At 34.1% G+C, this 23,784-nt stretch overlaps 1 long non-coding RNA gene across 3 annotated transcripts in view; it reads right to left on the bottom strand.

Moving 5' to 3' along the window:
- LOC103877082 overlaps nucleotides 1–23,784 on the bottom strand; it is a 79,412-nt gene that overhangs the window by 52,200 nt on the left and 3,428 nt on the right. The window lies entirely within an intron of this gene.

Here is a 23,784-nt window from a genome sequence, read left to right as displayed (position 1 = left end):
CTATTCTGCCAAATAAGAAGTAGATACTACTTTTTGCCCACGAAGTTCATAAAACCCATCTTTAGTAATGGATTATTCTGTGATCTTCACAACTAAAAATTGAGTTCTCCAACTATGATGTGACTAAGATTTCTATTTAATTATAATAACAATTATTTTACTGTACTAACATAATTTTGTGAGTGATCTATAAGGGAGTAGGAAAGAATGCAGTATTTACCTTAGAAAGGTAATTTGAAGATATATGCAAATCAAAACCAGCCAAGATAGAAAATGAGATATAAATGAGTGAACTAATTGCCAACATCCTAATTAAAAACCAACTTTGTTTGCAGTTTTAACATACTTCTTTGATTTCAGAGATGAAATAAGTCCTAAAAAGGAAGAGTAGCTGAAAGAAGATGCACCCACGTATATTTAAGAGAATTCCTTGTTTAGAACAATTAAGAACAAATGCAAAAAAGATTTCAGAGTTAATGAGAATTGTTTAAATGCTATTTAATTTGAAGTCTGCTCCTTACAGAAATTTTTTTTTAAATTTTTCTTTGCTCATCTTTTATTACTAGGAAGATTTGCATGGAAATAGAGTCTTTGATGCTTGAGGTTTTTGTTTTATTATAATAACTTGACAAAAATAAAAGTTATAATAGGTACAACATTATCTGATTCACCACAGAAAGCAATGCTGTTTTAAAATAGTACAAGAGGAGACGAAATTATCTTTCTTCTTGAAGCAAGTCACCTTGTTTCACCTTGCCCGGAAGCCTAATCTGATAAATCCCTATTGTGTGCAATATACCATTTTGTTTGTTGCGGATAACACTGCATCTGGTTCCCCAGCAGTGGGATACCTACAGAGCATTATTTCAATTGCATCATTTACATTCTGATTTGGCTGTGAGAAGAAAATAATTAATGATAAATAAAAGTATGATTTACTTTAGCTTAGAGACATAAACCCATATACAAATAAGACTACTTATATTTATTTGTCTTATGTTTCATTGTCTTCTGATAAAGCTCAGCTTTGAAGTACATGTTTCATGTGCACTTTTATCTCAACATGTTGCTAATAATTTCATTATTTTATTTTTTTTCTGATTTTGTTTGGGACCAACTCTTGGTGCAGGAGTGGATCTAGGTAGTGTGACATGTTTACTCCATGTTTGTGCGTGTGTGTGAAGGGAGTGCCTCCTTTAAAAATGCAAATACACGAATACAAAATGAGGTGCCTAAATGCTTACTGATTTCAAATGAGGAAAAAGCAGCATAAACTTATAAAAATCTGAAAAAACCATCACATTCGCACACAAAAATGATTATTTTTACCTTTAAAGTAGAATTTCTATATTTTCGGCTGCTCACTCTGTGATCAGCTATTCATGTGACAATAATTTTATATTTTCATAAAGAAAATAGACAAATTGATCTTTCTCTAATTTGATTGGTCAAAAATTTTATGGTATAAAAATGCTTATTTTAGCGTCACATTCTTTATGGTAATGTTCTGTAAACTTTAGGATTGTTATCACATTTATGAAAACCTCTATCAAGTGTTTCTGGGAAGTGACTAAACTTAGACACTTTTTTAAATTGACTATACTTATTATCAGCTTTTCACTGCTATCCTCAAGTCAAAGGTCGGAGAAGAGTTAGTCCTTGGGGCAGTAGGAGTATTCCTGGAAGCCATTTATGTACTAAGACAGTGACTGACAATTAAATTGAATAAAGAAGTATCAAAAATCATATAAACAGGTCCCAATAAACCCAGAGTAAACTTCCTTACTAGCCTTGTATCCCCAAGTCAATTTCCCATTAGCCACATCCCAAAATTGCCCACAGCCACTCCAAAACTATATGACAGGGAAGGTGTGTTACATAGGAGAAATCCAGGTGGAAAGACACAGTGGTCTTAGTAATTTACAATTAAAATATCCTATTTTGGAATGACCATCTGAACAGATTTTAGTTTCCTCAGTAAGGACTCTGGTGGGGGCCCAGGTAAGTGAAGAGCCTCCAAGCTTAAGCTTCATTAGCTTCAGCGTAAATAGTTTTCTTTCATTTTTTCTTTTCTTTTTTCTTTTTTTTTTTTTTTTTTGCCTCTGGTTTGAGGTTTGAGGAGTATATATATTATAAAGGCAAGGGGATACTTTGGTTCAAACATGAGCTTGGTAAGTTACCTTAAATGCAGTGTTAACCATAAATACAGACATACAAAAAAGATTAAAAACGAGGATTATCAGACATCTATAATTACATGACCTGTGACAACTGGAGCACTGCACAATATTCTTTGTTTGAACTTCCATTATAACTCTATAAACTGAGGAGAAAAGTATTCCCATCTGAAGTCCCCTATTCTCTGTGTGATGGGTGGATGCATGCATACACAGGCACACACATGCATGTAAGCCCTTGACTGAGCCCATGCTGATTCTATCAAGATGGTATATGGTAGGAGTAAAATGTAGTAGGTTTCCCAGATAGAGAAAAAAATCCTAGTAGCAGCACATGCTGAAAAGTGTATTTTATGTCCTACATTGGTTCATGGCTCCAGACAACAGCTAGATAATGAGGAAACGAGTCAATTACACCTTTCAGTTTTGAAAACATACTAGGAACCGAAAATGGGAGTGGAAGCTATATGAATTAGCAGCCCTTCAGCTATGGATTGGAACAGGAGGTCCTTCTACTCAACAAAGAGAAAAAAAGTGAACTTGAAGATAATCTAGTCACACTGTTTTTATCAAATTTCAGTATCAATATATATCATCTTGCTTTAAAATTAGTTAAAAGAATGAAAGCAAGCCAGACGCAGTGAGTCCTGCTAGTAATCCCAGCACTTTGGGAGGCCAAGGCAGGGGGATCACTTGAGCCCAGGAGTTCTAGACCAGCCTGGGTTCGAGATGGCTAAACCCCATCTTGTACAAAAATAAATAAATGAAGAGAAAAGAAAAAGCCAGCGTGGTGGCATGTGTCTTTAGTCCCAGCTACTCAGGAGGTCAAGGTGGGAGAATCACCTGAGGCAGGGAAGTGCAGGCTGCAATTAGCCCTGATTGCACCACTGCACTCCATCCTGGATGATGGACTGAGATCTTGTCTCAAACAAAAAATAAAAGAAAAAGAAAAAGAAAGAGAGAGAGACAGAGAGAAAGGAAGGAGGAAGGAAGGAAGGAAGAAAGGAAGAAAGGAAGGAAGGAAGGAAGGAAGGAAGGAAGGAAGGAAGGAAGGAGAAAGAAAGAAAGAAGTAAAGAAAGAAAGAAAGAAAGAAAGAAAGAAAGAAAGAAAGAAAGAAAGAAAGAAAAGAAAAGAAAGAAAGAAAAGGAGGAGGGAAGGAAGGAAGGAAGGAAAATGAAAGCAATGCAAGGTCTGTATAAAAAGAGAGAAGAATCAAATAGATGCAATAAAAAATGATAAAGGGCATATCACTGCTAATCCCACAGAAATACAAACTACCATCAGAGAATACTATAAACACCTCTACGTAAATAAATATATAAAAAAACCTTCAAAGTAAATGAAAGGGAAAACACATTGTAAAGAATAAGAAGAAAGTGTACCACTGAAAATAATGCAGAATCTAGAAGAAAATGTCAGGAAGTTGCATGAAATCCCACATATCATGTGAAAAGACATGGCTTCAATGGGGCTGGGGGGAAAGAAAAAGCAGAACTCCAAATAGAATAACAGATTGAGATGAAAAAGAAACAAACTAAAAATTTTTAAGTGCCTGATATAAAAAGAAAAATGATGGTTATATGAAAGTTGGAAATTTTAAAATGCAATGATAATCTAGATGAGACTCAAAAACATAACATGTGATATGAATAATTGAATATAGATGGTTCTATATAAGAAAATCTCTTAAGCTTCAAATATAGGCACAAAAAGACTTGAATAATGAAGAAAATGACAGTATACGGCACAAAAATCAGAGTCAAAATAAAAATTATTAGTGTTCATTGAAGAAGAACAAAACACAAAAGCAAAAATGGAACATAAAAGAGAGGAAAACTTTTGCTAACTCTATATAGCCAGATAAAAAAGAAATCACTGCACTTCAGAAAAAATATATAAACAATAAAATAGATACCAAGGTATGTTTGCTTAAAAAAAAAACTATTAACAACAAGCATAAGAAAAAACAAAACTAGCCTACAAATAGCTAAGTCAAAAAATAAATTGATTACAATGAATGAACATTAAATTGGCCCTTAACTTTTCTTCTAAACCTCAAATATCAAACAAAATTAATGTACTGTAACATTTAAAAAGAACATGATACTAATCCAGTTTCGCTGTATTCAGTCAAGGTGTCTTTCATTTACAGAGATTAGCTTATATATGCAAGAGTTCATGAAAAATAGCACCTATGCAGTATTTCTGAAAAATAATCTCTTAAACATTAAAATTGGTTAAATTAGAGATAATTGTAAATACTAGCATCAAGTGATACTAAATAAGCATAAAGTACTAACATAATTAAAAGGTGTATTTTCTTTTAAACCCAGTCATAAATATTGTTTTAATATAATAAACCCAACAATTCAACTATTGAGAAATCAGCATTCAATTGTTTATCATTTAAATACAAGTTTCATTAGGTATGTGAAATTGATTTTTTGACAAATGTGAAGATTCATAAAAAGTCTGCTTAATATCACACTTAATAAAGTTTCTGAAGGAAATTTAAAATAATGAAATAATTTCATTATTTTCTGAAGGAAATTTAACATAATGAAATTTAAAATAATGAAATGAACAGAAAGTAATGATTCATTTAATAATTATATGCTGCTTTTCAACATAAACATTTATAAACATACATAGATATCATGAATACAGCACAGGAGACTTTCAAGCTTTTTAGTTGGAGTTATCACATGAAAACACAAGCCAGTCAAATTTTTTTAAAAAAGGAAAATTTTTAATTTAAAAAATGTAAGAAATTCTTAAAGGAAAAAAAATGTGCTCAAATAATTGATATAGACCCATTAGACACAACTTGGTGACAGGGTTTCCAGAAAATCTCTAGGCGGCCCTCCCTTTGTTCTGGATGAGGAAGGCTGGGCATGTAGAAAGCTTCAACAGGTCTCTCTGGGTCACTCGCTTGCTGGGAAGGTCAGTTAAGGTGTCCAGATTATTCCACGTGTTTTTTTTATTTGGCTCAGACTCCCTATAAAGGCTAGGCTATTTAAAATTGAGTCAAACTGGCTAGAGAGTGAGAGAGACGATTCCCTCGGCCAATGGAGCTACCATCTCCTCTGAGCACCGTTTGTGCCTCTTCAGAGGCTTACTGAAGTTTTGCTCCTAAATTTAGGAAACAGGACCAAGGACAGTTATGGTCTAAGGTGAAGAAAGGGTCCCTGTTTAACACTCAGAGTCCAGTCACCCCAGCAATGTCTTTTACACTCAGACCCTTAAGGAAGCTGAACCCGGCCGGGTGCAGTGGCTCACGCCTGTAATCCCAACACTTTGAGAGGCCGAGGAGAGCGAATCACCTGAGATCAGGACTTCAAGACCAGCCTGGCCAATGTAGTGAAACCCTGTCTCTACTAAAATTACAAAAATTAGATGGACGTGGTGGTGGGCTCCAGTAATCCCAGGTACTCGGGAGGCTAAGGTAGGAGAATCGTTTGAACCTGGCAGGTGGAGGTTGCAGTGAGTTGAGATGTGCCACTGCACTCCAGCCTGGGCGACAGAGTGAGACTCTGTCTCAAAAAAAAAAAAAATACTGAACCCAGCCTTGTGGAATAAACCTTCCTTGACTTGGCTGTTCTTCATTCAGTCAAGAATAGGATGCACATGTACCCTAGAACTTAAAGTATAATAATAATAATTTAAAAAAATAATAAGAATAGGAGATGGGGAGGGGCTAGCTATTGAGTGACCATCCCCATACAGCTGATTTGAGCTTTAAGGGCTCCCCTACCCTTAGAAAGAAAAGGGGTACTTTTTTCCATGAACTTCTTAGTCCAACAGTTAAGTGGTTTGCAGAGTCTGTCTTTTCCAGCTTCATTATTATTATTATTATTATTATTATTATTATTATTATTATTTTGAGACAGAGTCTGGCTCTGTCGCCCAGGCTGGAGTGCAGTGGCGCGATCTCCGCTCACTGCAAGCTCCACCGCCTCCCGGGTTAACGCCATTCTCCTGCCTCAGCCTCCCTAGAAGCTGGGAGTACAGGCACCCGCCACCATGCCCTGCTAATTTTTCTATTTTTTGTATTTTCAGTAGAGACGGGGTTTCACCATGTTCGCCAGGATGGTCTTGATCTCCTAACCTCGTGATCCACCCGCCTCGGCCTCCCAAAGTGCTGGGATTACAGGCGTGAGCCACCGCGCTGGGCCTCCAGCTTCAGTCTTGACATAGAGAAAAATCTTTATGGGATAGCACTGACAACAGTGTTGAGTTCCAAACTCAAACAACTCAGAGTCTATATTTCCTCATCTGCTTAAGTGGAGGTTACAGTATATTTTAATGACAACAATTAAATGAGTTTGCAATTAGTTTTCTATTGTTTTAATACCCAGGGGAAGTTCCTTTTCTTTAAGACACACACACACGCACACACACACACACACACACACACACACGCACGCACTATTTTTAAGCCAGAAGCACAGAGACCCATATTGCTATTTCAATCACATCATGTCACCAGTGGAATACGATGAAAAGGATGCATGGCTATGGTGATGGATTTTGCTCATCAGGGAAAATGGGGCTTCCAGTATTCGATGGGTATTTGGAAGAGCATATATAGGCACAGGCACCAGCATGCCTGAGCAACTTTGTGGAAAACCACCACAACACTGTATAGGCAGGAAACCTTCATGTTAAATACAGATTGAGAGGTTTGATTACTGAATCAATTACAAAACCTTCTATTGTAAATAATAGGAAATCAATCAATTAGGAAAACTATTGGAGAGATAACAGGAGCTAACAGATTTGAGGGAAGGCTGAAGGGCAAGATTGGAAAATAGGCATGAATCAATGAAGCATCTGAAGGTCAAGAAAGAAGTTCATCTGTTCTATACCATTGCTCCCTTGATTGACAATAAGGAACTTCATCCTTAGTGAACTTCCAATTGGCCATATGACTAGAAGAGTGACAGCTTCACTCGTGCGAGGTGAAGCTCTGCTTCCCATCCAAACCATAAAAAGTTGGAAATTTTCCAGAATTAGAAATTATGCAATAAATTAGGGACTCTTCAAAATGACGAATGTCTACTAGAGTCATTTTATCAGGTAAGGAACAGCAGCTAGCCAAGGAGTTACCTCAAGAGGAACACTGGGAGTGGAGTGTGGCGATGGAGCATCATCAGTAGTTATATGACGACTTCCATAGGTCGGTATTTTTGCATTGTCTCATTTTCTAGACTATTTTTAATTACTTTTTTCTCAAATATAGTAACTAAAGATGTATAAAAAATTCCTTTTTAAAAAATAGAAATTGTCTATTATTTTAATGAGTTTGATCATCTGATTATCCTTATTGAGTCTGACTTACTACTGAGGGCAGGATGTTTTTGGCTTATTTCTGATTTTCACCCAGGTTGGTGATCCAGTGTCAACCTGGGTGTCTTCTATGAGGTTTCCAGTCAACTAGCACCAAATCAGAGTCAACAATAAGACTGTGGTTTCCTTGTCAGCCCATATTCTTCCTGCTACCAGGTTAGAGTTATACAGAAGTAATTAGCTTTTATTTTGTGTAGGTTAGAGCTGGTAGGCTCTGGAATCCAATTGACTGAGTTAAAACCCCCTCTCTGAATTCAAAACCTCTTATTTGTTACATAGCTTTGGACAATCATTTTCTGACTTTGGCCAGAAAATAGGTTACATTATCTGTGAAATAAAGATCATGATGACACCCACTTAAACAGTAGGTTTGACATTTGAGTTGGTCTTTATGTAAAGACCTTCAAACTATGTTCAGCACAAAGTGCCCACTCAGTATTACTCATGTTTATTATAAAGACTTGTTTGCAGCTTTTGCTACCTCAGTTTACTATTTGATTTATTATGTTCTATTGTGATTTAATTACAATTAGTAGAGCCCATCAGAGGCTCCATTTTTCTGGAGGCATGCAATTGAGCTATGGGATTCAAATCTCTTTTTGGGACCCTGTATTAATTTCTCTCTGCAAAACGCTGATGATCTTTTCTTCTACTTTGTCACTACTGATTATTTCCTCTTGCTTTTGGTACAGACTTTCTATTTTCTATATCTATTTGGTTTACTCAAAATTCTCTTTACTTTCCTCTGTACTTACGCCCAGAAGAAATATGTGTACATACAGTTGATAGACACAATGTATAATGAAGAGGGACTATTTAACACTTTTAAATATTGATGGGAAAATGCATATTCAAACTTCTTGGATTATAATTAATATAGGAAAGACAAGATTATATATGCCCAAGCATTTTGGTGGTGTTCCTGGTTACTGACATCAATAAAATGCACTTGATTTGTGCTGTGATTTGTTGAGGCTTACAATCACTAGACTGTGGCGGTATGACCAGACTTTGTGTAAGAATCTTGGAAATGAAAGAGCTCAGGCACAAAGGTGTGCCACTTTATAGATAGGATCGTTACCAACAGGTATCAAGTCAAAGGCAAACCAGTATAAATAAATTTGCTCGCATTCTTTTGAAGTATATTGAGTCTTAAATTTCTTGATGAAGCACTTAGAACTAATGAAGAATTCAGAGAAGACAATATAACACATGCTATTTGTATCATCAAAAAATTTTCTGTTCTATTTTACCATTATTTCTTCCGCTGAAAGTATGCATTAATGACAGACAAAAGAAAATTGTTTTCACCTGAAATGAGTGTGTAAAATATAGTATTGGATCTTTCTTTAAGATTTGAATGCACTATTGGGATGCAATGGTTTGAGATTCAATGTCCTGATAGATGTGGAAAAACACTATCTCTTGAATGCTTGGTAAACCTGATTCTTAAAAAATTCTTTAGTGTCTGCATGATTCAATGTCTGTCATAGATTTATTTTTGAGAGGCTCTCTCACTATTCAGTTCAGGCAGGCATCCCCTCCCCACTTTGCTAAAATTAGATCCCTTCTCTGCAGTACTTTTCAAAACATAGACTTGTTTGTTAAGCATGGGAATAATAAAGAGAATCTAAATGCTGGTTCACACATACGCACACACATACATACTCCAAATCCATGTTCACTGCACTTCTCATTATCCACTTCACCAGGCTAGAACTATTTGGTAATTACACTCCTCCTACAACTCCTTTGATAGTGCTAACTGACAAATAGGAGTGGCTGCTACAACAGAACTCCTCTATGAAATGTTCAATAAAGAAAATGATACTGATATAATAAAAAGAAGGAGGAAAGCTTCTTTTGAAGCACATCTAACCACTCCCTCTTTGAAGCTGGTTTAAAAATACACGGACTGTAAGATGTGGCATGCTTTCTTCTTCATTTGTATCTCATAAGAGGATTGATGGAACAGTTTAATGAAAGTAAAACATTTCAAAGACAGTAGACAAAGTGTCTTGAAAATGATGAGAGTCAGGCCTGGTTCAAAATAGTATTTGATTAGCAATTCTTCATGAAATACTTAATTAAAACAGTCCACAAACTCAGATGTGCAGGAGTTTTTTTGTTTTGTTTTGCTTGCTTGTTCACCTAAAACTTTACCTAATTTCAAACATCCATTCTTAGGGAATGAAAAGACTTCATTTCACTTAGTTTGGTTCCTAGCTCCCATTTTCCCTCTGCAATGTCAGATTCCCAAGGGGCCTTACATAGTACCCACAAATTGAGAGGGTGGGATAAGGGCAAGATACTAGAAGAGGATATCCAACTGTTGATATCATTTTGCTTTTTGGCAACTGTTGATATAGCTACTCCCCACCTGCTATTTCGTTTGGATCTACCCAGGTGAGTGATGGATTTTTCCATATTCTGGCCAATAATAGCCCTTCAAGTTCAGTGACTATAAATTCTATGCCACTGTTAGGCACACAAAAAATCATTCTTCTATTCCTATACTGTGCAATATTAAAGGAAACGTGATGCTCTCCAAGCCCTGCTCTTCTATAAATACTCCTCTTAATTCTTCTATAAATACTATTTATTTTCTGGGTACTTTCTTTTTAGGGGTCAACCTGAGATAAAAGCCCAGAGTCCCTGTGTTCCATTCTCATAAACTTATGCTTGTCATCTCCACAGGGAATGACCAAGGAGGGAGAGTTTAGAGGTCCCTTCAAAGGACCCAAACGCTCCTCATCTCTTTGATGTCTCCTTTCTCCATAGCCTTGAGAGTCGTTTCTATTTTGATGGTAATTAAAGGTGGTTGATGATGCCATCTTTGCTTTCGCTCATCCTGAATGTAGTCTGCCATGAGTTCTTTCCATTCTACTCTGTGTTGTGGCCTCTAAAACTCAAAATGCAAGAAGTTACCCCTTTTTCTATTATTTTTTATACTTATATTGCTTTCCTGAGATATTAGGGCCATTTTCTGTGTGATGGAATACTAGGCTCAGATACAGATAAAAGAAAAAATAGCTGGAGAGATAGATAGCTATAGTTATAATGTAGATATAGTAAAGGTGTACAGAAAGACACAGGTTTGAATATATATCTATATATATGTATGTGTGTGACTTCTCATTTAAATCTGTATTAATCTGTCAGTTTGTATTATCATCTTGATTTTTATCGATGAGGAAACTGTGGCTGACTGAAGTGGAACATCTGTAAAAATTAGAGTATGACTGAAGTTAAATTGTTAGACTTCAAAACCCACATCTATATGATTCCAGATCCCATGTTTCTAACTTCTAAGTGTGTAATCCCAGAGACATTTTGACATTAGGTTTGCATGCGTGTGTGCATGTGTATGTATCTCAGAATAATTTATATTAACCTATGAATTAGAATATCTATATTAAGTGACTCTGTAGATTAGATTAATATTTTCATGTAATGAATTTATAATATCAAGCATTACATCTATTATTTATGTATACTTGATCTGGAATCTAATGAACTCTAATAACATTCCAAATAATTCTATACATTAACTGGGAGATAAATATCAACATTGTTTGGATAAGCCCAGTGCCTCTTCCTGGCTACCTTGAATGGAGTTGTGAAATGTAGGTACTCACTTGTCCACTTTAATAGGCCTCCAGGACTGCTCCTGATAATCATTTGTTAGTTTCAAAATATTGCCCTCACTCCATTTACTAAGCTTTCTTATTTCAACTGACACAAAGTTTTGCTTTATCTTTCAAATAACAAAACTACAAAGTATTATCAACTATTTATGATGCTTTTAGTTTATAAAGCTGGACACAGCCACAGAATCTGAATAGGAATGCTTTATCCATAGGCAACTTGAGACAGAAATAAACATTTTTTCTGCGTGTTGGTTAAAAAGCATTTATAATTTGTTTTCAATATAATCGAGCATTTTTAACAAAGCAGATTACTTAGATCTGCATTTTGTTTTCTTCTTATAAGACACAGAATTTTAAATTAGTACATTAATTCATAACAATAAATTAGTTAATATTTTTAAAAGAAACAATAGCCTAAAAATATATTTTGGTGAATTTCTCATGAAACTTCAATTTTATTAAAGCAACTTGAATCTTAGCCTGACATCAAATATTCCTGCTGAGAATTTCTCCTCATGGTTTTGCCTTTTTCATCCTCAAAGTAAGGTTACATTTTTGTGACCAGCAGGGCATGTCCCATAGTCATTGGTTCTATGAGTAAGTAATAAGATATTTTGATTTAACAAAATAACTTTATGAGAAAACATAAATGGAAATCTGATTAGTTTGTGTTCAAAATTAAGGCTCTCTGGACTCTGTTTATTTGCTAATGATTTTCTTCATACACAAAAAATGTGACCTGGAATGCACAATTTCTAGAGAAGAATATTATCCATATGCCAGAAAATTAGAGAAATAATCACGTGTGTCTTTGTCCTGCACACAGTCCTTAGCAAAGCAGAATGGCATAATCCAGCATAGAAAAGGAATCAGAGAGAGAAGGAGATTTCAAAATCAGATTGTTTTATGTCTTCCTAGATGCTTTTCTCATCAATTTGCTTTAGTTTTCTGGGTCACTGAGCCTGCATCAAACACACAGTTTAAGATCCAACAGTTCTAATAACATCAGAGTAGAAAGTGTAGCATCACCTAAGAGATGCAATATCTAAAGTTTTGGAGACAAAGAGTGAAAAACATAATTAATGACTCAAAGATAGAAAATATGCACATACACATGATTTATGGCAAAGATAAATAAACATCACTCTCAGGAGGTAGAGTAAGAGCACAATTTTGAAAACAAATTATTGCAGGAAGCAGATATATTTTAGTTTCTATCTGTGTTAATTCCATATAGAAATTAAAACTAAGGCTAAAAATGATTTAAAATATTTTTACATATCAATCTGCATATTTATTATTTGAAATATTAAATACATAAGATGTTGAATCACATAGAAACAGAAAAATAAAATTTGAATATTATAAAAAATTAAACCAACAAAATCTGTAGGTTTGAAAATAAAAGATGTGGAAAAATTTAATTGAGTTCATTTCTTTATTTTAAATATAAACAGGTCAATGAATACTATTTCTTAAGCAATTAACAATTTCAGAAATATAAGGTCAATTCACTTTTTTATGTAGAATTTTCAACCATGATTTTATTAGAATAAAAATAATAATTAAAAAATCTGTATCTTCCAAAGTTGAATAAAAAGAAAATGTAAGAAACATAAAATGAGATAACAATAAAATAGCATATAAAAGTTCCATGTCTGATATTCAGCTAGTACTCATGATACAATAAATGTCTTCAGACCATCCTGAGGTGTTGCTATCTGTGTCACATAGGTTGTTAAATATTTTAAATAGTATCTCAGCTACTACAGTTAGTGAAATGAACTAAAAATTTCCAAAATAAATAAAAATGAAAACTAAACGAAAATGAAACAAAACAAAAACAGCAAACATTAAAACAGGTCTGGTGCGATGGCTCACACCTGTAATCCCAGCACTTTGGGAGGCCTTGGTGGGTCGATCACAAGGTCAGGAAATCGAGACCATCCTGGCTAACATGGTGAAACCCCAAACTCTACTAAAAATACAAAAAATTAGCCGGGCACGGTGGCGGCGCCTGTAGTCCCAGCTACTCAGGAGGCTGAGGCAGGAGAATGGCATGAACTCAGGAGGCGGAGCTTGCAGTGAGCCGAGATTGCCCCACTGCACTCCATCCAGGGCAACAGAGCAACACACCGTCTCAAAAAAAAAAAAAAAAAAAAATTTAAACAAAACAAGGACTCAGCATTTCCAATTAAATATTCCAAAGAAAAAACATACGTCAAAGTTCGTTCCCAAATCAGTAACTTTTCCAGATATAAGTACAAAAGAAAATGAATAAATAAAGATAGAAGAAAGAAAACATGAGAAATTCAGACAATAATCCTGGCTGATTAGTGATTGATTAATAGTTGTTTCAAAGGCAGAGAACAAAGAAGACTTGGGAGAAAAATTACAAAAAACTTAACTGCCAGAAAATTTGTCACAATTGAATAGCATGAATCCTTCTAGATTGCAAGGCCATCCTGTGACCCATTAAATGAAAAAAAAAAAAAGACTTTACACAACAAACACAGTAAACATACTATAAAATTTTCATAACAGCAGAAATAGAAACTAAAGATTTCTAAAAAAAGAAAAGTAATAATATCATGGGATGGATTTAGCAAGATGTCAATAGAAGAACCCCTTCAGATTTTGAGGAAAAACAATTTCCTACCCGGATGTCTGTACAAACTCAAATAATAATGACAAACATGTAGAACCAAGTGACTCTCCAACATACAAGATTCCAGTCTATACTGACCTTTTCTGTGGAAGCTACTAAGGTCATAAATTAGAAAACAAAAACATGGCATCCACAACAGAGAAGATTCACACAGAAAAGAATTAAAGAAAATATTTAGGATACTAGTTAAGGAAAGATGTAGTACTATAGCTGGGCAACAGACTTAGAAATTTCCCTGAATTAGTCAAATATGAAGTTAACGGCACAGTCATTCAGACTGCCAAGTCGGCCCGACTTCTGCCACCAAGAGTTTGGCTAAAGTGCAAAGTCTGAGGGAACAGTCCCCACAAGACTGACTGACCTCACTTCAAATACCAGCTACAAATTCACTGGTTTTCAGACCTTGTCTCACTTCTGAACAACTGGATATAAACTTGCGGGTCCTTATGGGCCCCCTTAGGTTCAATAATTTGTTAGAAAGACATACAATTCAAGGAAGTGCTATCTTACTAATAGTGCTTTTTAACTACTAATTAATATCACTATTAACTACCAATTAATATTAATACTACTAATAAATATTACTTACTAATATTACTTACTAACATTACTTTTAATGGCAAAAACCACAATTGCTTTTGCACCAACCTAATAGTTTATTACAGCAAAAGGATATAAAGTAGAACAAGGCAAAGGAAGAGATATATAGAGCAGATTCTGAGAAGGTTCCAAACGTGAAACTTCCAACAACCTCAGAGATATGTTACCCTCTCAGCCTCAATATGTGGCAATGCTGAGTATTGCCAATCAGAGAAATTGTCCTGAGCCTGTTTTCCAGAGGTTTTATTGGGATCTCATTATTTAGGCAAGACTGAGTCATTGTCCATTATGTTGGATTTAATTTCTAGTGCCTTTCCTTCCTTAGAGGTCAGATTGATATCATGTGGGTCATGCCTCAAACCTCTAATGACCTATTTGGTCTTTCTAGCAAGGTTACCCTTTACCTAAGAACTATCAGTATGTCTGGCCTCATCCTATCTTGTTAGGATAAACTAAAAGGGCCTACCATAATTAACAAAGACATTTCTATCACTTAGAAAATTCCAGGGGTTTAGAAGTTACCCTCTGTCCCCAGGAGCTTGGACAAAAGCAGAGCTCTCTTTAGATAAAGCCAAATTTCTACCAGACAGATGTTAATTATTTTGAAGTGGAATTAAGGAAGGGTCTAGGAAGGATGTCTTTGGGAGTATGGAGTGAGGGGTTAATAGGAAGGACTACCTGGTGTCTTTAGTCACTGTAAAAGATTTTTATTGGTTTTTGTTTTGTTTTACCTTTTTTGTTGTTATTTTGGAAAGTTGTGGACTGAACTAATGATAATTGCATAGAAACTAAGGCAACAAGCAAACAAAAAGTTAAGACATTTATTAACTCTAGGGGGCAGAAAAAAGAAACTGTACAAGAAAAGCAGTGCATGCATAGCACCCTTAGTGACTCAGTTATACTTATATAGTAATAATAATAGTTATATGTTTGTAATAATATAAGCATCAAACACTAATTTACCAAATTGCATTATGAATAAACACACTGAAGGAGCAGAAAAGTGTTTAGTGATGAGCATGGCAAGAGCTCAAGGCAGGGTAGGTTGGTGTAAGAAAGGTAGTAGAATGGCAGTATAAAATCTATAATCTATAACATTGAAGAACAAGCAGAAATGGTTGTAAAGCTCAATAAAGAAATCTGGAAATATCAAAAAGAGTATCTATGAATGTTTAGAGAAGTTACCTCTGATGTGAAGATTTGAGTGGGGCTGGTTCAGGGTATTTTTTTTTTCCTTATGTCTTTGTACTTTTTAATTTTTCGTACTACATGTTTATAACCTTAACCAAAATTTTAAAATGAAAAAGTATAAAGTACAATTAAGAAGAAGGATCACAAGTAAAGGCAAAGTTTTAAAAATATGCATAGTTTACCCTGGGGAAAAAAAAGAGAATAATTTGTTCTTTATTCTCTTAGAGATATTACAAAACATGATTTCCTGACACAAACAAAATCTGTAAAACAACTCACAAACTAGAGCACAGTTCAAAGGAGAGATTTTGGTTAAAAAAAGGAAATAAAAATAAAAGCAAGTTGGCAAAGTTCAATAAATGAAAGAGAAAAATCAACACTACAGAGAAGAACATAACTTCCAAAGCAACATTAACAACAAAATAAAAAAAAATGCTTAGACTCAATAGCCAGGATTAAATAATTGAAATTAAAAAGATAAAGAAAGCAAAAATTTTAAAAAATGATTGTAGTTAATGGTTGATGTAAGTCACAAGGAATACTATCTTTAAATTAGTTTGCAAATAAACCTAGCATAGAAACACATTTAAAAATTAGAAAATAATTGAAAGAACATAGTAATGGGAGACTTTAGTGGACATTTAACTTATTTGTCATGACAAAGTATGAATAGTAAATAAGGATGTATAGATTTTTAATAATGAAATTAATAGGCCAAGTGTGTCTGTGTTATACAAGTAGAGAAAATTGTTTTATTCTTGTCCAATAATGGTGACAACAACAACAAATTATGTGTGTATATACATATATATATAAAAACCATATTTACAGCAATCCTAGGACACATATATATGTTATATATATGTTTATATGCATATATATGTTATATGTTTCCCAGGATTGCTGTAAAAAATGGTTGCCTTAAAACAACAGAAATATATTTTCTCACAGTTCTGAAGGCTAGAAGAAAACTGTATTTTCTCACAGTTCTGAAGGCTAGAAGTCTGAAATCAAGGTGTCGGCAAAGCTGTTTCTTTCCGGGTCTCTCCTAGCTTCTGGCAGTTATCAGCAATCCTTGACATCCCTTGGCTTTTGGCAGCATAATTCCAATATCTGCCTCAGTCTTTATATGCCCTTCTCCTCTCTATACCCTTCAACCTGAACTGGCAGTGTTTTTGATGTATAGTTAATTGGATCAGTAAAGAACACACCGAATTTCTCCAGCAATAGGTCATCCAGCCACACACTTGCATTTCTCTTCAGAGCATGCTATCTGGATCAGTCAAGGATTTTTCAAATCATCGAGTGCTGGTTCCTTTTTGCTTGGCAGTTTCTTCCTAAATGTATTTCCTCCTCTTACATTTTACCATAGACAGCAAGGAGAAATCAGAAAGCATCTTCTGTACTTTCTCTGGAATCTCTTCAGATGAATATATAAGATCACTGGCTTACAGATCCTACTTTCCATCCTACAGCAGAACAATTCAGCTAAATCCTCTAACACTTTATGACAAGGATGGTGTTTCCTCCAGCATCCTTTCTCCTTTCTCCCTGAGACCTCATCTTAACAAAGACCCTATTTTTAAATAAGGTTCCATTCACAGGCACCAGGATATTCTGGTCAACACCTATATATCCTGTTGTTGAATAACACCCTGGATAATACAAGATGGCCAGACACACAACAGTCTCCACTGGACAGGTAAGATTGGCAGCAGTTCATTAGTCACACTCATAATCTCAGTGAGAGAAACACTGCATACCATTCACGGCCACATGGAGTCTGCACTTAGGGGCAGAGCGAACCAGCAGGAGTTGTGGGAGGAAGGCTTTATAGTAACCGGGGAGTGGGGTGCCTGTGTTTCCCATAAGACCATGTGATTAGTTTCTTTAAATAATTTTACAGGCTGGCAGGCAGCTGAAGACCGTTAGGTTAATCGCCAAGTGGAGTACATGTAGACCAGCTGATGGGCCCTAGCAGAGAAGGGAGCCCCTCTCACTAACTAAGGGGTATATCTGGTGAGAGCAGGGGAGTTCTTGGTTAGACCTCTGGGGCCCCAGGAGGCTCAAAGATGTCAAGGCAGCATATGAATTGTTAGGTATACAAGAAGTTAGGACTTGAACATACCTTTTTGAATGACACAATTCAACCCATAATATAAGCCATAAAATGAATCTCAAGCAACTACTTGTAAAAATTATTGTCTGAGCTAAATTAGAGAGCAAAAAGATTAATTTGTAAGAAATTTATAAATTATCACACTTACAAAATAAACTATAATGTACTCTCTTATATAACTGAGTAATCAAAACAGTATGGTATTAATGAAAGAAAAGACAAATATATCAACATAAAATAGAATAGAGAAAACAGAAATGGATTAAAAAATATAAACAGATGCAATGTCAACAGATCTTTGACAAAGGAGAAAGGCAATTCAATGGAAAAAGGATTGTCTTTTCAACAAAGAGTGCTGGAATAACTGGATATTTACAAACACAAAAATGAATGTAGACATTGACCTTACATATTTCACAAAAACTAACTTAAATGGACCATTGACCTAAATGTTAAATGTAAAACGATAAAAATTCCAGAAGATAACATGGGAGAAAATAGAGATGATCTTGGATTTAGTGATGAGGTTTTAGATACAACACCAGAAGCATGATCCATGAAAGAATAAACGGATGAGTTAGGCTCATTAAAATTTTAAAAAACAATAACGACAACAGAAAACTGCTCTATGAAAGACACTATTAAGAGAAAGTAAAGCCACAGACTGGGGACAAATATTTGCAAAACACATATTTGATAAAGACTTTGTATTTAAAACATAGAACTCTTGAACCTCAACAATAAGAAAGCAACTAAAAATGGGAAAAGATCCGAAAAGACACTCTACCAAAGAAGATATACAGATGACAAACATAGGTAAAGATGTTCAATACCAGATGGCATTAGAAAATTGCTAATTGAAACCACAATAAGAGAGCGTTATACACCTACTAGAACAGCTAAAATCAAAAGCATTAACGATATTAACTGCTGGCAAAAATAGGCAGCAATGGGAACTTTCATTCATTGCTGGTGGAAATTCAAAATGACACAACCACTTCATAAAACAGTTGAGCAATTTCTTACAAAGCTAAATATAGTCCCACTGTAAGATCTAGCAGCTATCCTTCTAGGTATTTACTCAAATCAATGGGAAACTTATGTCCCCACAAAAATTTGCACCTGAATAATTACAGTAGTTTTATTCATCATTGTTAAAAACTTGAAGCAACCAGGGTATCCTTTAATAGGTAAATGGATAAGCAAACTGTGGTCCATCCATACAGTAGAATATTATTCCATGATAAAAACAAATGAGCTACCAAACCACAAAAAGACACAAAGATATTTTAAATGCCTATTACCAAGTGAAAGAAGCCCAGTCTGACAAGGCTACATAATGAATGATTTCAATTATATAACATTCTGGAAAAGGCAAAACTATAGAGATAGTAAAAAGATCAGTGGTTGCTAGGGGAGAGGGAAGCAGGAGGAAGGATGAACAGATGGGATACAGGGGGTTTTTAGGACAGTGAAACTATTCTGTGTGATATTCTGTATGTATGTCAAGAGTAGATATATGGCATTATGCATTTGTTGAAATGCATATAACTGCATAATATAATGAGCAAACCCTAAAATAAACTATGGGCTTTAGTTATTAAAATTGTATCAATATTGATTCCTCAATTGTAACAAATATATCATACTAATGCAATATGTTAGTAATCTTGGAGAAAAATGAACTCTGTACTATCTTCATTTTTCTGCAAACTTAAAACTGCTCTAGAAAATAAATATTAATTTTTATAAAGAAGATATTGTATCAGATTATTATAACTCTGGAGTAAAAAAAGCAAATCTTAATCTTTATTCTCTAATAGGCAAGTTCATAGACTTTGCTTTTATTAAAGAATAAATGAATAAGCATTCAACTTAAAAAGATCCGTGACAACAAAGCAAAAACAAAGTAGGGTAAATATATTAATATATGAAAAGTAATATAGACAAAAACAAACTGGTGAACTAAAAATGAAAAATAACTCATAATAAATTCAAGAAGTTTTTCTTTCAAAAATTAGATAAAAAGGGGAATTACTAGACTATATAATCAAGTATAAAGAATAAGAGTGTTAATAAATACATAGTAGGAATGATAAATGTGATTAAATCACAGATATGGAGATGAGAAAATTATGAGATATGTTACTATGCACAATGAAACATTAAATTGATAATCAGTCCTTTTAGATGCTTGTCAAAATAAAAATCCAAAATCTCTGAAGCTAAACTTAATCTGTTGGAGTTTTTAGAATAAAAAGATGAAGCAAAAATTTCAGGAAACCAAGAAACAAAAAACAATCCAAGGTAATTTTGCTATCTATCCTTTGCTATATTCTTTTTTAAAATTGACAAATAGTAATTCTCTATATTTATGGTGAACAACATGATGTTTTCATAGATGTATACATTGTAGAATGATTAAGTCAAGCTAGTTAAAATATCCATTACCTCACATACTTCTCTTTCTTGATAAAAGCATTCAAAATCTACTCTCTCAGCAATTTTCAAAATATGATACATTATTATAACTGTAGTCACAATGTTTTTCAAGATGTCCAGAATTTATTCCCCCTGTAGAACTGCAATTTTGTATTTCTTGACAAATGTTTCCTCAGTCCCCACCTACTCTTGAGACTTCTTTAACCATCATTCTATTCTCTGCTCCAATAAGTTCACCTTTTTTCATTCCCACGTGTAAGTAAAACTGTGCAGTCTTTGCCTTTCAGTGCCTGAATTATTTAATTTAACTAACATCCTCCAGGTTCATCCATGTTGTCGCAAATGATAGGATTTCCTTCTTTTTAAGACTGCATACTATTTTGTTGTGTATGTATACCACATGTTATTTATCAATTCATCTGTTGATAGACACTTAGGTTCTTTTGATATATTGATTATTATAAACAATGCCATAATGAGTACGGGAATCTAGATATCTCTTGAACAGACTGATTTCATTTCATTTGGATATATACCCAATAGTGAGATTGCTGGATCAAACTGTAGGCCTATTTTTAATTTTTAAAGAAAACTTCTATACAGTTTTCCATTACTGTTGTAACAATTTACATTCCCACCAACAATGTAAAATTGTTTCCATTTCTCTATACCTTTACCAAACCTTGATATCTCTTATTTTTGTGATAATAGCCACCCTATTAGGTGTGAGGTGATTGCTTATTCTGGTTTTAACTTGTATTTCCTTGATGATTAGTGATATTGAATATCTGTTGGCTATTTGTGTGTATTCTTTTCAGGTTCCTTGACCAATTTTTAAAGTTAGGCTATTTGTTGTCTTGCTATTGAGTTGTTTGAATTCCCTACATATTTTGAATAATAACACCCTCTCAGATATAAGGTTTGCAACTATTTTCTCCTATTTTGTAGGTTGTCTCTTCACTCTGTTATTTCCTTCGCTGTACAGAAGCTTTTTAGTTTGATGAAGTCCCATTTGTCTAATTTTGCTTTTGGTTCCTGTGCTTTTGGGTAATAACCAAAAAATCCTTGTCCAGGACAATATCAAGAAGCTTTTCTCCTGTGTTTTCTTCTAGTACTATTATAATTTCAGCCCTTATTTTTAAGTCTTTCATTCATTTGTCATTATATTCTTTATTTAAAAATCATCCTAGTTATTATTACTATATAACAAATTATCCCAAAACTTAGTCACTTGAAATAACCATTTTACTTTAATCATGACATTGGAGTCATAACAAGAATTTAAAGAGTGCGTGGTAGGACAGTCTTTATTTACAAGTTTTTGTAAAGTTGCTGTCAGATGTCCACTAGGCTACAATCATTAGCAAGCTTTGTGGAATGGGCATCCAAGATAGCTCCCTTACCAGACTGGCAGGTACTACTGGCTTCCCACCTGGAGCTCAGCTTGGGATTCTACCAGATCCCCTGTTTGAGACATGAAGGCCTCTTGGTAGCTACACTTCTTACATAGCAATTGGAGACTCCAGAGGTAGCATGCCCAGGGAACCAGTCAGAAGCTTATTGATGTTTTCTGAACCAGCCTCAGAAGTAATGCATTATCGCATCTGCTGCATGCTATTCCCTGTGAACCAGTCACGAAGATTGTACAGAATCAAGGGGAGGAGACACAGACAGCAGCAAGAATATTACGAAACATTCAGAGACATCCTCAGAAGCTTGGACCTCACCTGTGAAATTAGTCCTGTTTTAATATTCTGAGCAAATAATACACACGCACACAATGCTTGGACCCAGAGGCTTTTGCCTGCAAATGGGCCTCTCTTTTTCAAAATAGAAAAGTTGCTCAGGATTATTTATATACTCTCCTGAGGAATAAAACAGGCCATGCTAACATCAGTCACAACACTATTACCTCTGTAAAGGCAGATTTGATGGGCAGACATCAAATTTATTAGTAAATTTATTAGCAATAATAACAGCCAGCTGGCACCATTTTTGGATGAAAGAAGTGTATAGGAATTCTTGCATTATGAATTCAGTTTTTGGCAATAATATGGGACGTATCTTTCTGAGAAATATACACAGAGATTTATTTGGAAAAAAAAGTGAACAGTTACAATTTGTTGTATCTATCTATCTTTCACTGAAGAAAAGAAAAAAAAAGTGGCAAGCGATCAAATATTTTAAAGGAGGTTTGGACTATATAAAGCCTGAAGAATTTGAACAAAGACCAGATAATGCACTTAATTTTTTTTAGGGAAAATAAATTACTGCATTGACTAAAATGAAGTTAAAATATTGCACATAAATAAAAATAGGAGAAAAATCAAAGAAGGTATTGGAAAGCTATTTCTGAAAAGATAATAATAAAGAGTATTTTGCGAGTTATTCCTTTGACCCTTCAGAAAGAGATACTATCATATTGCACTCCAGAGATTATAAAAGGTTGAAAGTCTTGAATTGAGCTACAACACAACTTTCATACCAACAGTTGAAAAACGACTATCAAAAAATGACAAATATAATTCAAAATTCTGAAATAAAATCATATAAAGGTAAGATAAAATCTATACCCCCACTACTTATGTTTGATTCCTAGATCCAACCAAGACTTATTCTCTGTGTGAACATAGACAAGTCATTTAACCACTCTGTGCCCCAATTCTCCCACCTGGAAAATGAGAGTCCTAACAAAACCTATCATATGTATTAACTGAATAATACATGTAAAGCACTTTTGACATTCTGCTACTTATTCATATTAGAATGCATAGTAAATAGTTTTCCTTGTCAGATTAGCTTTTAGTTAAATAGACTATTCCATCTTTTTGAACAGATAATTCCATTTTTTGATGTATCCTCATTCATTTAACCAATTCCTTAATATTGGATATTTAAATTATCTTTGATCTTTTATTTTCTTAGGTCGTGATACAAAAAATTGCCTTCATCTTGCTCATTATGTACTCCTGTACATAAACCAATAAGTGAATCATTTAGAAAAACGGGAATGTAAGCTTCTCAGTTATTGCTAGATATTTCTCAATTGTTGATTTGTAAGTTTTGATTTAATATATCTCTGATTCCTATCCAACAATTAATGTTTTCATTTTCCTTTCTGTTATAAATCTCTGGTGATTTGATAAGATATGAGGATACATCATTCTTGCATCAATTTTCACTTTTTAGAGTGAGGCTAAGTAATTTTTAAATGTTCATGAATATTTAATCTTTTGTCATTTATTTATGTGCTATTTCATTTTCTAATGAAATGTTTGACTTTTTCTTTCAGATATGAGATCTCATCAAATATAAAATAAAATCTTCAATTCATTGTCATGTGTATTGCAAATAATTTTTCCACTTATTTAACATTTTGAGTGTTTAAGATTTATTTTTAATAGATATCTTTTGACTTGTACTCCATTTATATCTATCAATTTTGACTTTAGCCTCATGTTTAGGAAAACTTCACAATTGAAAAATTATATAAAATATAATTTGTATTTCCTATAAAATTTAATTTGTCTGTTTTATATCAGTATAGTTAATTTATGTAATGCATTTTGGTAATTGATGTGAGGTAA

The sequence above is a fragment of the Papio anubis genome, chromosome 14 (genome assembly GCF_008728515.1).
Source record: "Papio anubis isolate 15944 chromosome 14, Panubis1.0, whole genome shotgun sequence".
Taxonomy (NCBI): Eukaryota; Metazoa; Chordata; class Mammalia; order Primates; family Cercopithecidae; genus Papio; species Papio anubis.
This window is presented reverse-complemented; position numbering and strand designations above follow the sequence as displayed.